This window comes from Muntiacus reevesi, chromosome 3 (genome assembly GCF_963930625.1).
Source record: "Muntiacus reevesi chromosome 3, mMunRee1.1, whole genome shotgun sequence".
In the NCBI taxonomy this organism is placed as follows: Eukaryota; Metazoa; Chordata; class Mammalia; order Artiodactyla; family Cervidae; genus Muntiacus; species Muntiacus reevesi.
Window position 1 is genome coordinate 252,728,544 of NC_089251.1, and position 12,436 is coordinate 252,740,979.

The 12,436-nt window shown below is 36.3% G+C and overlaps 1 protein-coding gene across 3 annotated transcripts in view; it reads right to left on the minus strand.

The window, feature by feature from the left end:
- ZNF385B (zinc finger protein 385B) overlaps positions 1-12,436 on the minus strand; it is a 335,112-nt gene that overhangs the window by 294,583 nt on the left and 28,093 nt on the right. Inside the window, exon 1 of one of the 3 annotated variants that reach the window (XM_065931863.1) lies at positions 10,684-10,802. The exons of the other annotated variants lie outside the window; for them this stretch is intronic. The gene's annotated coding sequence lies outside the window, so the exon portion shown is untranslated. Of the gene's footprint in view, positions 1-10,683; positions 10,803-12,436 lie in introns of those variants that run through there. 3 annotated transcript variants of the gene reach the window in all.

Genomic DNA, 12,436 nt, shown 5'->3' on the forward strand with positions numbered 1-12,436 from the left:
AAAGACAACACCTGTAAACTCAATTGGAAAGACAACAACAAAAAATCAACGATAATTTATGGCAAGACTGAAAGAAATCAACTGATATATACTCTTCAAAAATGGGCTTCCCCCATGGCTCAGCAAGTGAAGAATTTGCCTGTAATACAGAAGACACAGGAGATGTGGGTTAGATCCCTGAGTCAGGAAGATGCTTTGGAGAAGGAAATGGCAACCCACTCTAGTATTTTTGCCTGGAAAATTCCATGGACAAAGGAGCCTGGTGGTCTACAGTCCACGGGGTCGCAAAGAGACAGACACACTGAGCAACTAAACACGCATGCTTCAAAAACTGTCCTATCATTTTATGTATTTATATCTTTAAAACCCATTTAGAAATTTCTGATAAAAGATCAAGTTAGAAAATTATTGAAGATCATTAAAACAAGGGTAGCACAAATAGTTTTCAAATTTTTCTTAAATCTAACCCTCAATGTCTTCTGAAAAGATTCAAGTAGTTAACACTTTCAAGTATCAGACAGAAAATAAACTAAATCCTAAAAAACACAGTGGAGTTAAAACATGTCTTCAAGAAATGTAGTTCATATAAAATATATACACTGGGGTCAAAATTAGATTCAAGAAAACTAATGAGAATATTCTTTTCTACTCAAAAAAAAAAAAGAAAGAAAGAAAAGAGCCTTCTTTTCAGTTCAAATGCACTGAAAATCCCCAAAAGAAAGATTTAATTTTCTAGGACATGCTGAAAGACATAGGTAAAAAGACAACACAGCTAGAACTGAATTAATCAAGTAAACATCATTGACAATCAATAGAACTTTCCTGGTGATTAAACTCAGTTTGAGATAGCTGGAGGTAGACCCAATCTAGTTGGAAATTCCATGGGAAAAGCATGTTAAAAGTGAAAAATGGTCTTAAAAAATGAAATATGTAAACAGTTGTAAACCTTTCAGTATTTTTTCAAGACTATAGGGACAACATCTGAATAAAAACCAAGAGGATAAGCCTTGTGTTTTCAAGTTAAGAGATATTAACCAGTACAGATCCTTACCCAACTTCATTCTTATTTTCAAGTTGCACTGTGCTTATATGAAAACTTGTCTTCTCTAATCTCCCAAATATTCTAAAGGGTCACATAACTATTAGCAATCAGGAAGGCAGAAGACTGAATACTGAAGTGTTCCAAGGTTAAGAATGCATCAATTGTTAATTCTAAATTGTTAAATCTAACTATATCTGGATTCTTGTTTCGTCTATTTAAAACTGTACTGGGAAAATTCTAAGTATGGCCACACCCTTATGAGAATGACCACACATCCCAGTATGAGGCAACCCAAGTTTATGCCTGGGTTCTGGCTTAATCATTAATAACTCTTAAAAAGGTTCCATTTTGATGATATATCATATAAATATCACCTATAAAGAATTTTAAACAGCTTCTTCTCTTAGTTTCCTAGGCTCTAAGAGGACTTTCTTCCATGCAAACTCAATGCTAGAAAAGCAGTTAAATACTGGTCTTGCTAAAACAGAACCCTTACAGTATACACCTTGACTTCTGGGGCCCTACCTGCGGCCCTAGGTGTTAGGGGCCCTAACACCTAACTTCTGGGTCCCTCTTCCTTACTACTTTCTACTACTAGTTTAAATTTCACTTCTTCCTATGGACATCATGTGATATTCTTCTGATGATCTCCTCTCCCCTTTTACCCCCTTATTGCCTAGCTGACTTACAAGCACAGACCTAATTTGAAATATTAAATCTAATAAAAAAAATACTTCAAAGCTACTAATTAACTTACAAATCAATTATTGCAACCCAGTTCATTTGTCAATTGGATACACCTCCTATGCTGATAAAAGAATTTAGGTCAAAATTTATGCTTAAAAAATACTATTGAATAAACACTTGATTAAGTAAATGAATGTTTAGGAAAGTCATTTATAGACAAGATGTTTGGTATGAAGTAATAGAAACAATTTTATGGTACAAAAAGAGGATGATAACAAGATAAAAGGGAAGCAAATAAATTCAAATGTGTAATTATGTTTGAAAGAATCCCTGCCACCCCATGGTTTTCCACAACAATCAGCATGTCCTAAGGCACCAATATTTACAACTCAGTCTACTGGATCACTTTTCCTCTTTTTACTGTAAAAATGTAACTTGGACTTCAGGATGGAAATCATTACTATTTAAAATAAATTAAGTTTTTAGAAATACATTTAGGAAACCAAAATACATCCATTTCTTCAAGAAAACATGCATACATTTGCTTTCAACCTATAATGTTCGGACCTGGCTAATGCTGTTCCCATTTTGTACAAAGGAGGTAGTCAAGAGTAAAAGCTTATAAAGGTATACCACTGCTTTTATTTTTTTCACAATTACCATGTTTTCAAGCATTGTGCCAGGCTCTGAAGCATTTGTGACTTCATTTGACCATTAACTCTTGCCCAATGAGGTACACTTTACAAAAACTGACTTTATATAGGTTAGAGAACATTCCAACATAGCTAATGAGAGTCAAGAGTCAGGCTTGAACCTGTGACAACCTGATGCCAAATCACAAACTCTAAACATTCCCTTCACAATTAACTCACTTGTGGTTGTTGTTTGAAGACTGCATTACCTGCACAGTCAAGCACAAATCCCATTAATGACTGATTCTTAAAGCTTTAGAAAAACAAACTGAAGAGCTTTTAAAAACACCCCCATGCCAGTGATTCTGATTTAATCAAGGCAGAGCCTGGGGATTGGTACTATTTAAAAGCTCCCCAACTGATTCATAGGGGTGCCTGGAGACCTGGACACCTGGCCCTCTGCAAATAGCTTGCTTGATTTCCAAAATGCTATTTCCTGAAAGTTATTCGCAGCCACCCTAATCTCCAGATACCACAAGCAGGCCACTATTAGGCACTAATATTTACATAAGAAGATAATGCCTATTGAGGGATGAAACTTACTTATTTGGATTAAGATCTCTCTTTCCTCGTAAAAATGCTCAGCTTTTGTGGTTTGGGCATTATCATCCCTGTGCTGATTCTTGGACATTGGACATATCTTTAAACTTCTTAAAACTTTCTAATGTGGAGTTTGGAACTCATCTTTCCCTGCTCTGAATCTGCTGTAATTTTTATGAGACAGAGAAAGATGAAAATCCATAGAATTATTAGTATAGGTCAACTAGGATTGTGTCCAGCTAGTTCAGCCAATTAGAGCATGGGCTAATGAGAGTAATATCATGGCCTTCTTGTCTAACTGGCTCTGCTATAGATTCACAAACACAAACGTTACCCTTAATCTTGGGTAGGCAATGCATAAATGCCAGTCATTATCTGTGGATCATTTTTTATTTATCAACATATTACAGCTTTGAGAAAATCCAGTAGTATCATCTTCAAATGAAAACAAGAGTATATTTTATTTTTTTAAGAGTATATTTTTAGCAAGTAGCAGTATAGCCAATTTAGGTCAATTAGAAGACAGAAGGAAAAATGTCTAGTTAATCAATAGTCAGCTGATCACAATATTAATCAAGTCATGCCACATTTCTGCAAGCTGATATTGAATATAAGATAAAATCACTCCCACTTTAGCTCAGCTGGGATTTTGAAAATGTGTTAAATTAACATTCAAATTCAGCATTAAAACCCTAGAAGCAAGGGAATTCATAATAAACTGCCCATCATTTTATCATGACTTTGTATTCAACCCCAAAGGTAAGATCACCCAGAGTTATGAGTTTCTCAGAGAACAAAATGTATGACATTTAAAAACCAACCCATTACTAAATAGGGCTAGCTCAGTGCAGCATTGAATCCTGTTATTTGTGGATTTAAGACATGCCTCACTAATATTTTAAAGTGGTCTTTCTCTCTCTTCCATTCCTTTTAATATGGTAGTGTGACTTGCATTGGGATATTTTTGAAGTTTTTATTTCACAAAGCTGAAATCCCCTAAGGCCCTGGTCTTGTAAATGAACACTCAGGAATAAGATGAGTGGAAGGATCTTATGAGAGGGACACTCAAGTGATTTGTGTTCAAATAATGAATACTTAAGAAGTGTATTCTAGCAAGTTCTGGAAGGAAAAACAAACCATCAGTCAGGCACTAGGAATAATCATAGAGAGTTAATGCAATACCTGCTCAGAACTTGACCAAACACCAATTTCTCACCTTGACTGGGGGGGTGGGGGAAGGGCAGCATATTGGATCATCATCCAATTACTTGGTGAAATGGCTTCTGCTTTACATCTTTTCCCATACAATAACTGTAGCTAGAAACCGTGAAGTCATCATCTTGCAACCCTGAAAGATGAGCTTTTCCTGTGATAATTTTTGATCACATCATATTCCTTCCATCTCCCCTTCACTTCTACCATCTTTTATTTTTATATGAATAGATCTCTTATTCTCAAAAGTAAACTATGTATATGTTAAACAGTTCAAACGTACAAAAGGGTATAATAAAGTCTACTTCAAACCATACAAAAGGGACTATTGTTAAAAGTAATTCCACTTTGAATTCAGTCTTCAGTCTCTCTATGAAATCATTTATCTCATGAAATCATTTATCTCATCTTTCTTTTCTCTCTTCCCCTCTTTTTCCTCCTGTCCTCCCTCCCTCCACCTTGCTCTATGTATCACTCTCTGTAAGTATATGTATGTACGTGTGTGCTCAGTCATTCAGTCATGCCTGACTCTTTGTGATCCCATGAACAATAGCCCACCAGACTCCTCTCTCCATGGAATTTTCCAGGCAAGAATACTGGAGTGGGTTGCCATTTCCTTCTCCAGGGGATCTTCCTGACTCAGGGATCAAACTGGTGTCTCTTGCATCTCCTTCACTGGCAGGCAGATTCTTTACCGCTAGTGTCATCCGGGAAGCACACATAAATCTTTTACACATATTGTTTGTTTTACTTATATGTGTACACTATTCCACATCAATTATTATTTTACTTTATTATGTATTTTATTTTATTCATTTAATTTTTAAACATTGTAGTTGATTTACAGTGTTGTGCTAATTTCTGCTGTAGAGGAAAGTGACTCTGTTATGCACACATATACTTTTTTTTCATTATATTTTATCCCAGGAGATTAGATATAGTTCCCTATGCTATACAGTAGGTAGAGGTGCCTTATTTTAAATTACTGCATAATATCTGCTAAGCTTTGAATGTTTGTGTGATTCCAAAATTCATATGCTGAAATCCTAACAGCTAGTGTGATGGTATTCAAACGTGAAGCCTTTGGGAGGTGCTTAGGTCATGAGGGTAGAGTCCTCATGAATGAGATTCATGTTCTTATAAAAGAAACGGGGATCTCACCTTTTTGCCATGTGAAGACACAATGAGAAATCTGGGATCTGGAAGAGGGCCCTCTCTCAATCTTGTTGGCATGCTGTTCTCAGACTTTGGGGCTCTAAAACTGTCAGAAATAAATTTCTGTTCTTTATAAGTTAGCCAGTCCATATGGTACCCAGGCTAAGACAATATCAAACAACATGGATGAACCATAATTATCATCACCTACCACTGGGTTTTTTTCTAGATTTTATTATAAATAGTGTTATAATAAAATCTTGTATTTGTATACAGATACATGCAAAAAATGTATTGCTCTATGTATCTTTGTATGCATATGCAAGCATAGATGTTGAACAGATCTGAGGTAGTAGAACTGATGGGTCAAAGATCAGTATATTTTAAGTTTCGATAGTTATCGCCACATGGCCCTGCAAATACAGGAACCAATTTACACCTCAATCACCAATGCATGAGAATGCTCCCATGCCCTCATACTTGCTAATTCACTGTGACATTATAAGGTTTGATTTTGCCCATCTGAGAGGTAAGAAAAATAGTATCTCACTGTAATTTTAATTCAAGAATGAATACTTTTATGAGCAGCAATATCAAGTAATTTATAGAGTTTGCCACAAGAATTCACAGATTCTGTATTCAATTATCCTATCCTTTGGTCAGTGTTGAAAGGATACTAGATACTATGTGCCAATGCCAAGTGTTGTTCTGAGAGTCACTACTGAAATGAGGACATAGTTCCCATCCCCAAGGAGTCCAGCAGAGGAGGAAGACATTAAAATAATAATTAATACACACTGTGGTAAGTACAACAATAGAACATGCTTACTGTTTGGATTAAAATAATAATTAATACACATTGTGGTAAGTACATTAATAGAAGATGTATATTGTTTGGATATAGAAATGCTTAACTCTGGGCAAAGAGCTTGCTTCTGAAATGTACCTTAACTATTTATTTTTGCATTTTATAAACATATTCAATTGTGATAAGAATAATAAACATAACACCTTAGTCAGAAAGAAGCATAACTGTGGCAATTGCAGCTAATAATTAAAGGTTCTGATTAGTTGAAAAATTATTTTAATTGGCACATCTATGCTTATAATCTACATACTGAAATAAGAGCATGCAGAATAATTTATAAAATTTTGTCTTGCTTGATACAACAATGTTTTGGGGACTTACAACTTTGTCTAAAAAATAAGTCACGGCATATTTTCTCTCCATTTTGCAGATATTGTTTAGCTCTTTTGAAATCAAAGCACAAACTTCAGTCTGCTACAATTTCTCCTCTCTTGACTCATTGAACTATTAAACGTTTAATATATGGTGCTTTCTATTAACTGCTGGATTTGTTATACCATGCTTAAGATGCTCACCTTTTAGTATGAGGTGTGTTAAGGATAGTTAATTATATTACACAGGGAGCCCTTTAAGTATTCAGATCCCATAAAATGTGATAATGATGTTAACATCCTTGACTGGTAAAGCTACTACTTGAGTTTTTAATTATCATTCTAACCTTTAGAAGCTGTCTTCCAATCAACAGGAAAGCTTTATCTTTGGACTAAACTCAACTCACTGATCACATTCCCTTAATTTCCAAACCTCAACACATTGGTTATAGTCAACTGGTAAGTTCTCACTGGAGTGTAACCATTCAAGTGGGGCTGCAGACAGAACCAGACAGAGGGAGCCGGCGTGATGCATAGAAGCTGTGGAGAGGAGGTCTATACTCGACTTTCAGTTCTGTTCTCTTTAGCAAACTATTTATCCTTTTGTTGATCTGATTTATTATTAGTATGATGAGCAAATACTACTTCTACTATACTTCCCAGAGTTATGGTAAAGATCAAATGAAATAATGGATGGAAATAGATGAGGAGTCATAAGCAATAAGGTTCTCTGATTCCCTTTTACAATAACCCTTTCTTTCCCACTCAATTCTAATTCTTCATGTAGCATCTACTTACCCAAAACCTTCTATGCTGTGCCACTCCATTTGGGTCTCCTCTACTCTAGTCACTGTCTCCCAACCTTCTTTAGGTTTTATCTCTCAGACCCTAATTTTTACTAGAAGACAGCTATAACACAGCAAAGAATAATTTGTAAATAATAATGGACTACATTTACTAAAATACTTGCCACATGCCAATCATAAAGTCATCACTAGGCAACCTTTCAGCTTTGCCTATGATACCTTCTGATATTTCTCATTATCTCATATTTCTCCTATTTTCCTTCAACTTGTCATGCAAAGAACTTTATATACCTTATTCTCACTCAATCTTTACTACAAATTCATGTAGTGGAGTCTATTATTATTCTTGTTTTAAAGATGAGAAAACTGAGGCTTGGAAAGTGAAGGAATTTACCCATAGTTATGCAGCTAAGCTGTGGTGAAACCTGGCTTTGAACCTCACAGGAATTCTTTCCATTATCACTGTGCTCTGCCACTCTTCTTAGAAGCAGAACTAATGCAATCAACAAATGGTCACTCATATATATTAACTTAAACATGGTCATTGAACTATACAGTCTGAATTTGGAAGTTCATCTAAATTAACCATCCATCCAATCCTTATCCTCATTTATCACACACCTGAGTCATATTCTGTGTTTTTTGCTTCAATATCATCAATGAGGAATGTATTCTATATACCCAAAAGGAATCCCTTCATATTCAGACAGCTCTATTGTAAAGTTCTTTATATCAAGTGAAAATCTTCCTTCCTGAAAAGGCCATTTCACTGATCTTAATTTTACCTGAAAGCTTAATTTAAAAACTATAACACGTATGTTGTGATACAGTAAATCCTCTAATGATCTCTTCTCCTTGATAAAGTATTCAGTGCACCTTGGCCATGGTGGTCCCTCTCAAATGAAAGCACCTAAACTCTGCATTTCTCTCAAAGTCCAGGCATGCTCTGGCCAGTTGAGCAAACTTCATTATTATAGATACTCTAGTTCTTCTAGTCCCACCCAAGACACCACTAAGATTGGGGTGGGGGTAATCATAACATGGTTTTGACTTTTATATGAGTTTACATCTCCTACATCTCTTTTCACTCCCTTTTCCATGTACTTAGTTGAAATTGATCATGTTGGAGTTGGTTCATCTTTCTAAAACAATGGTTCTAAGTAGGTCTGCACATTGTTATAGAATCACCTTGGGAGCTTTAAAAATACTGATTTCTGGGTTGGGGTCAGAGATTCTACTTTATATGGTATAGGACATGGCCTTGATATCAAGATTTATATTAGCTGTATTTTCCTATGTTTTTATTATTTTCCTATGTTATTATTATCAGTTTTATATCATCCATAAATTTAAAGACACGGTAACCAAAGTTCTCACCAAGTCATTGCAGAGTCCTGGAGCTTTACTTTAAGTTAACATTGGCCAGGTACGCAGACAGAGGCGCCTAACAGGCTACGGTCCACAGGGTCTCAGAGAGTCAGACATGACTGAGCGACCTAGCACAGCACACTTTGGAGCAGGTGTTCAAGCAGTTTTAAGCCCACTAAAGGCCACTTTCATACAGACAACAGCTGTCTGTTGAAACAGAAATCTATTGTGTTCACAAGATGACATCAAGAAAGATTTTGTTAAATATCTTCTAGAAAGCTAGTCTAGGACATGGTTAAAAGCATGGATTCTGGAGTCCAGCTTCAGGGGTTCCAATCCCACCTGAGTTATCTGCATGACTTTGGGCAGGTAACCTAACCTCTCCAAGCTGCAGTTTCTGTAGCTGTAAATAGGTATAATAGTACTTACTTATAGGGTTGTTATACAGATTAAATGAGTATAAACATGTAAAGGTTCTGAAGCAAGAAATATGTGTTAGAGACCATTTCCAAGCCATTCATGTTTCTCCTTACCTCAATTAAGCATGATTCACAACCCAGTACAAGGTTTCTAACTGTTGGGTACACAGAATGGCATCCACTGCTTGTTCTCCTTATTTGCATAAAAATGATTGTGTACCTCACACCAAGGAAATAATTTTAATGAGCCCTGACTCTCCCATCTTCCCATACATAAAAAAGCACTAAATTCCTTGAGATGCTTCCTCCCAGGTTTGAGGTCCAATATTTCTAAGTCTACAGATGTCAAGTAGACACTTTCCAAATAGGAACAAAGGAAAATAAATCTCAACATTTGGAACACTGGCACCAATAGAAGGCACTCCCAGAAAGGTTCACCTGATGAACCAGTGAGATGAACCAGCTGTCACCAGACTGCATTAGACACTGACAGTGGGGAGTTGTTGCATCATTGGGGTGCACGTGTGCTCCTGCGGTGTGACTCTTGAACACCATGGGCTTCTCCAGGGGATCTTCCTGACCCTGATTGAACTTGGGTCTACTGAATTGCAGGTGGGTTCTTTGCGGACTGAGCCACCCGGGAAGCCCAAGTGAAAAACATTATCTTGCAAATATGTCCCGGAAAGACCAACTTCAGGGAAGGAATGTGTTAATCTCTTCAGGCAGAGGGGCAAGGTTCCCTGAGGCAGGCCACTCTAATAACAAAAGTAATGGGAAAAAAAAAAAGGTTAAAGTCAAAGAAACAGATCTTTGAGTCAGAATTGGCTCATTCCTGCAACAATTTCCCAACAGTGGCGCTGGTGGTTCAATGAAAAAGAATGCCTGCCAAGGCAGGAGACACAGAGATGCAGTTTGTATCCCAGTGTTGGGAAGATCCCCTGGAATAGGAAATGGCACCCCACTCTAGTATTCTTGCCTAGAACATTCCATGGACAGAGGAGCCCGGTGGGCTACAGCCAACAGGGTCATAAGAGTCAGACACCAGACATGACACTTCCTCAACTCCTCTCCTTCTCTATAAAAGAACCTGACATCCTGACCCCAATAAGATGGGTTTTTATGACATATTAGTCTGCCATCTTCTTGGCCAATTGGCTTTCTGAATAAAGTAATATTACTTGCCTCAAAAAAAAAAAAGGTACTTTTTTTTGGTACTTTGTGTACGTAAAGTGTACAAAATCCAAAAGCCCCAGTTAAGCAAGAGTTAACTAATTTATTATGGATGCAGTATTAGCCATTGTACAATAATAAAAGTACATAAAATGCACACAGATATCAGAAAAAGAAGCCCCCGTGGATTCATTTCTGAATATGCTAGCTCCTGAATATTACTCAAAACTCAGATTCCCTTTCCCAGTATCTCCAGCACCAAAAAAAAAAAAAAAAAACAAGTGAAGAAACACAACTTTAACTTACTGAAATAAAGACAACATTTCTGGATATAAAGCCATTTCCTCTATTATCTTCTAAAAAATCAACACTACCAAAGAATGAATCAGAGAAAAAAATAGAACTAGAATTACCATAGATCTCCAAGTGAAATTCACACACCAGTTCTGAAATGTCAGCAAAAGGATGTTCAGCTAAATGCCCCAGTGGTATTGCAGACTCCCTGGATGAAATAAGACAGAAGTCTCCTCACTCTGACAGAACAGGCATTCCCTGTGGGAGGCATATATTTATTACTCAACTGCCATTTGCCAAGAAAATATAGCTATTGGATAATATCATCTTTTAGGAAATTAATAGATATGGAGTCTGCCAAACTACTGGCAACTTTTACTTAACCACCAGTGCCTTTTCTTATAATTTGAGAACAATTTCATAGAAAAAAAAAGTTTTTTGAAGGTATTTAGTGATAGAAATTTAAATTACTGATTCACATTGGCATTTTGCCATAACAAACAGACCACACAGCCAAATAGGACTGACGTAAGTAGGAGGACATTGGAGCTGATATGGAGACTAGAACATAATGCTATTTAAGGTAAGGAGGAATCAGAATCTTTTCCCAAATGGTAGATGCTAGAGAAGGCCACCAATGTTATTTTAAACAATTAGAAGTAATGTGTAACATTACAGTAACATTTGCAACTAGGCAAAAGTAGAAAAGAGATTGATGATGGGAGGCCAAAAATACTATCTTTTGATATCCAAAATAACAAAATTGAAATAGTGGTATACCATTAACAGGCATGAAAAATTGGAAGTCAACTATAATTTGTCCTAGGACAACAGACATTGAGAAATTAACTAGATCATGGGGGCAAGGGAGGTACCATTTAACTGAAAGAAGATATGATTTACTAAGCAGTTCCTTATTGGGCTAGTAGTGCTAATCCATTTCTAAACTTGGGTTAATTGCTCTCACACTCAATTGATCCATCTGGGCTCAAAACAGGCTTCCTGGTCTGACATGTCACCTGACTACAGAACTGAGGTGGCCTCTTAGACTGGGTATAAAAAGTGTAGCTTGAAGAAATTACTCTGAACATTGCCTCTACATTATTGACTAATCACCTGGAAGATATTCTAGCACAAAATTCTGTTACTGTTTTTAGGATTCAGTTCTGCATATATTTTCTCTCATTTTGAGAATCAAATTAGATACTGATGTCTAGTCACTCCTGTTGGGGATATTTACAAAAAATAGTGGTGGGGGAGGGAGATATTAAGAAGTGAAAAGAGAGAAGAAAAGTAATGGAAAAGGCTAAGTGAGCAAAGAGAATTTTTCAATACAGTCTTAGGTGAGATATATGAAGATGAGCCTTATTCTCCTCTAGGCAGGTTGCCCAGTTGTGTAAGAGTGACATTCAGAGCCAAGATAGAGTAACTCTAGGTTGGGAGTAGGATTTTCGATAAATAGTTCAGCATCTGTACAATGGATAGTGCACTAATATAAAGTTGTAATAAGAATTCAATAAAAACCTGCCTATAAATATTTTGATATTATATAAGGCATATAGTAGGTACACAATAAATATGTTTATTCTACTCAGCTGTGGTACATTGAATAATCCAAGGATCCTTCTAAGTCAAGTTTTCAAGATACACTGCCTCCCTGAGAAACCTAGGAAATAGTAGTCCAAAATATGAACCTTAAAATCAAAAGGCCAATTAATACTGAGTAAAATTCAGATGGAGGGTGGAAGGGCCTTGAAGGAGGGACCTCTCATTATGCAACAAAATAAAATTAATTTATAAGTACCTCAAACCCGTTGAGTGAGAAAAATCCCTGAAAATGTCCTAGTTGGCAAAGGATTTCAACAATTAGAA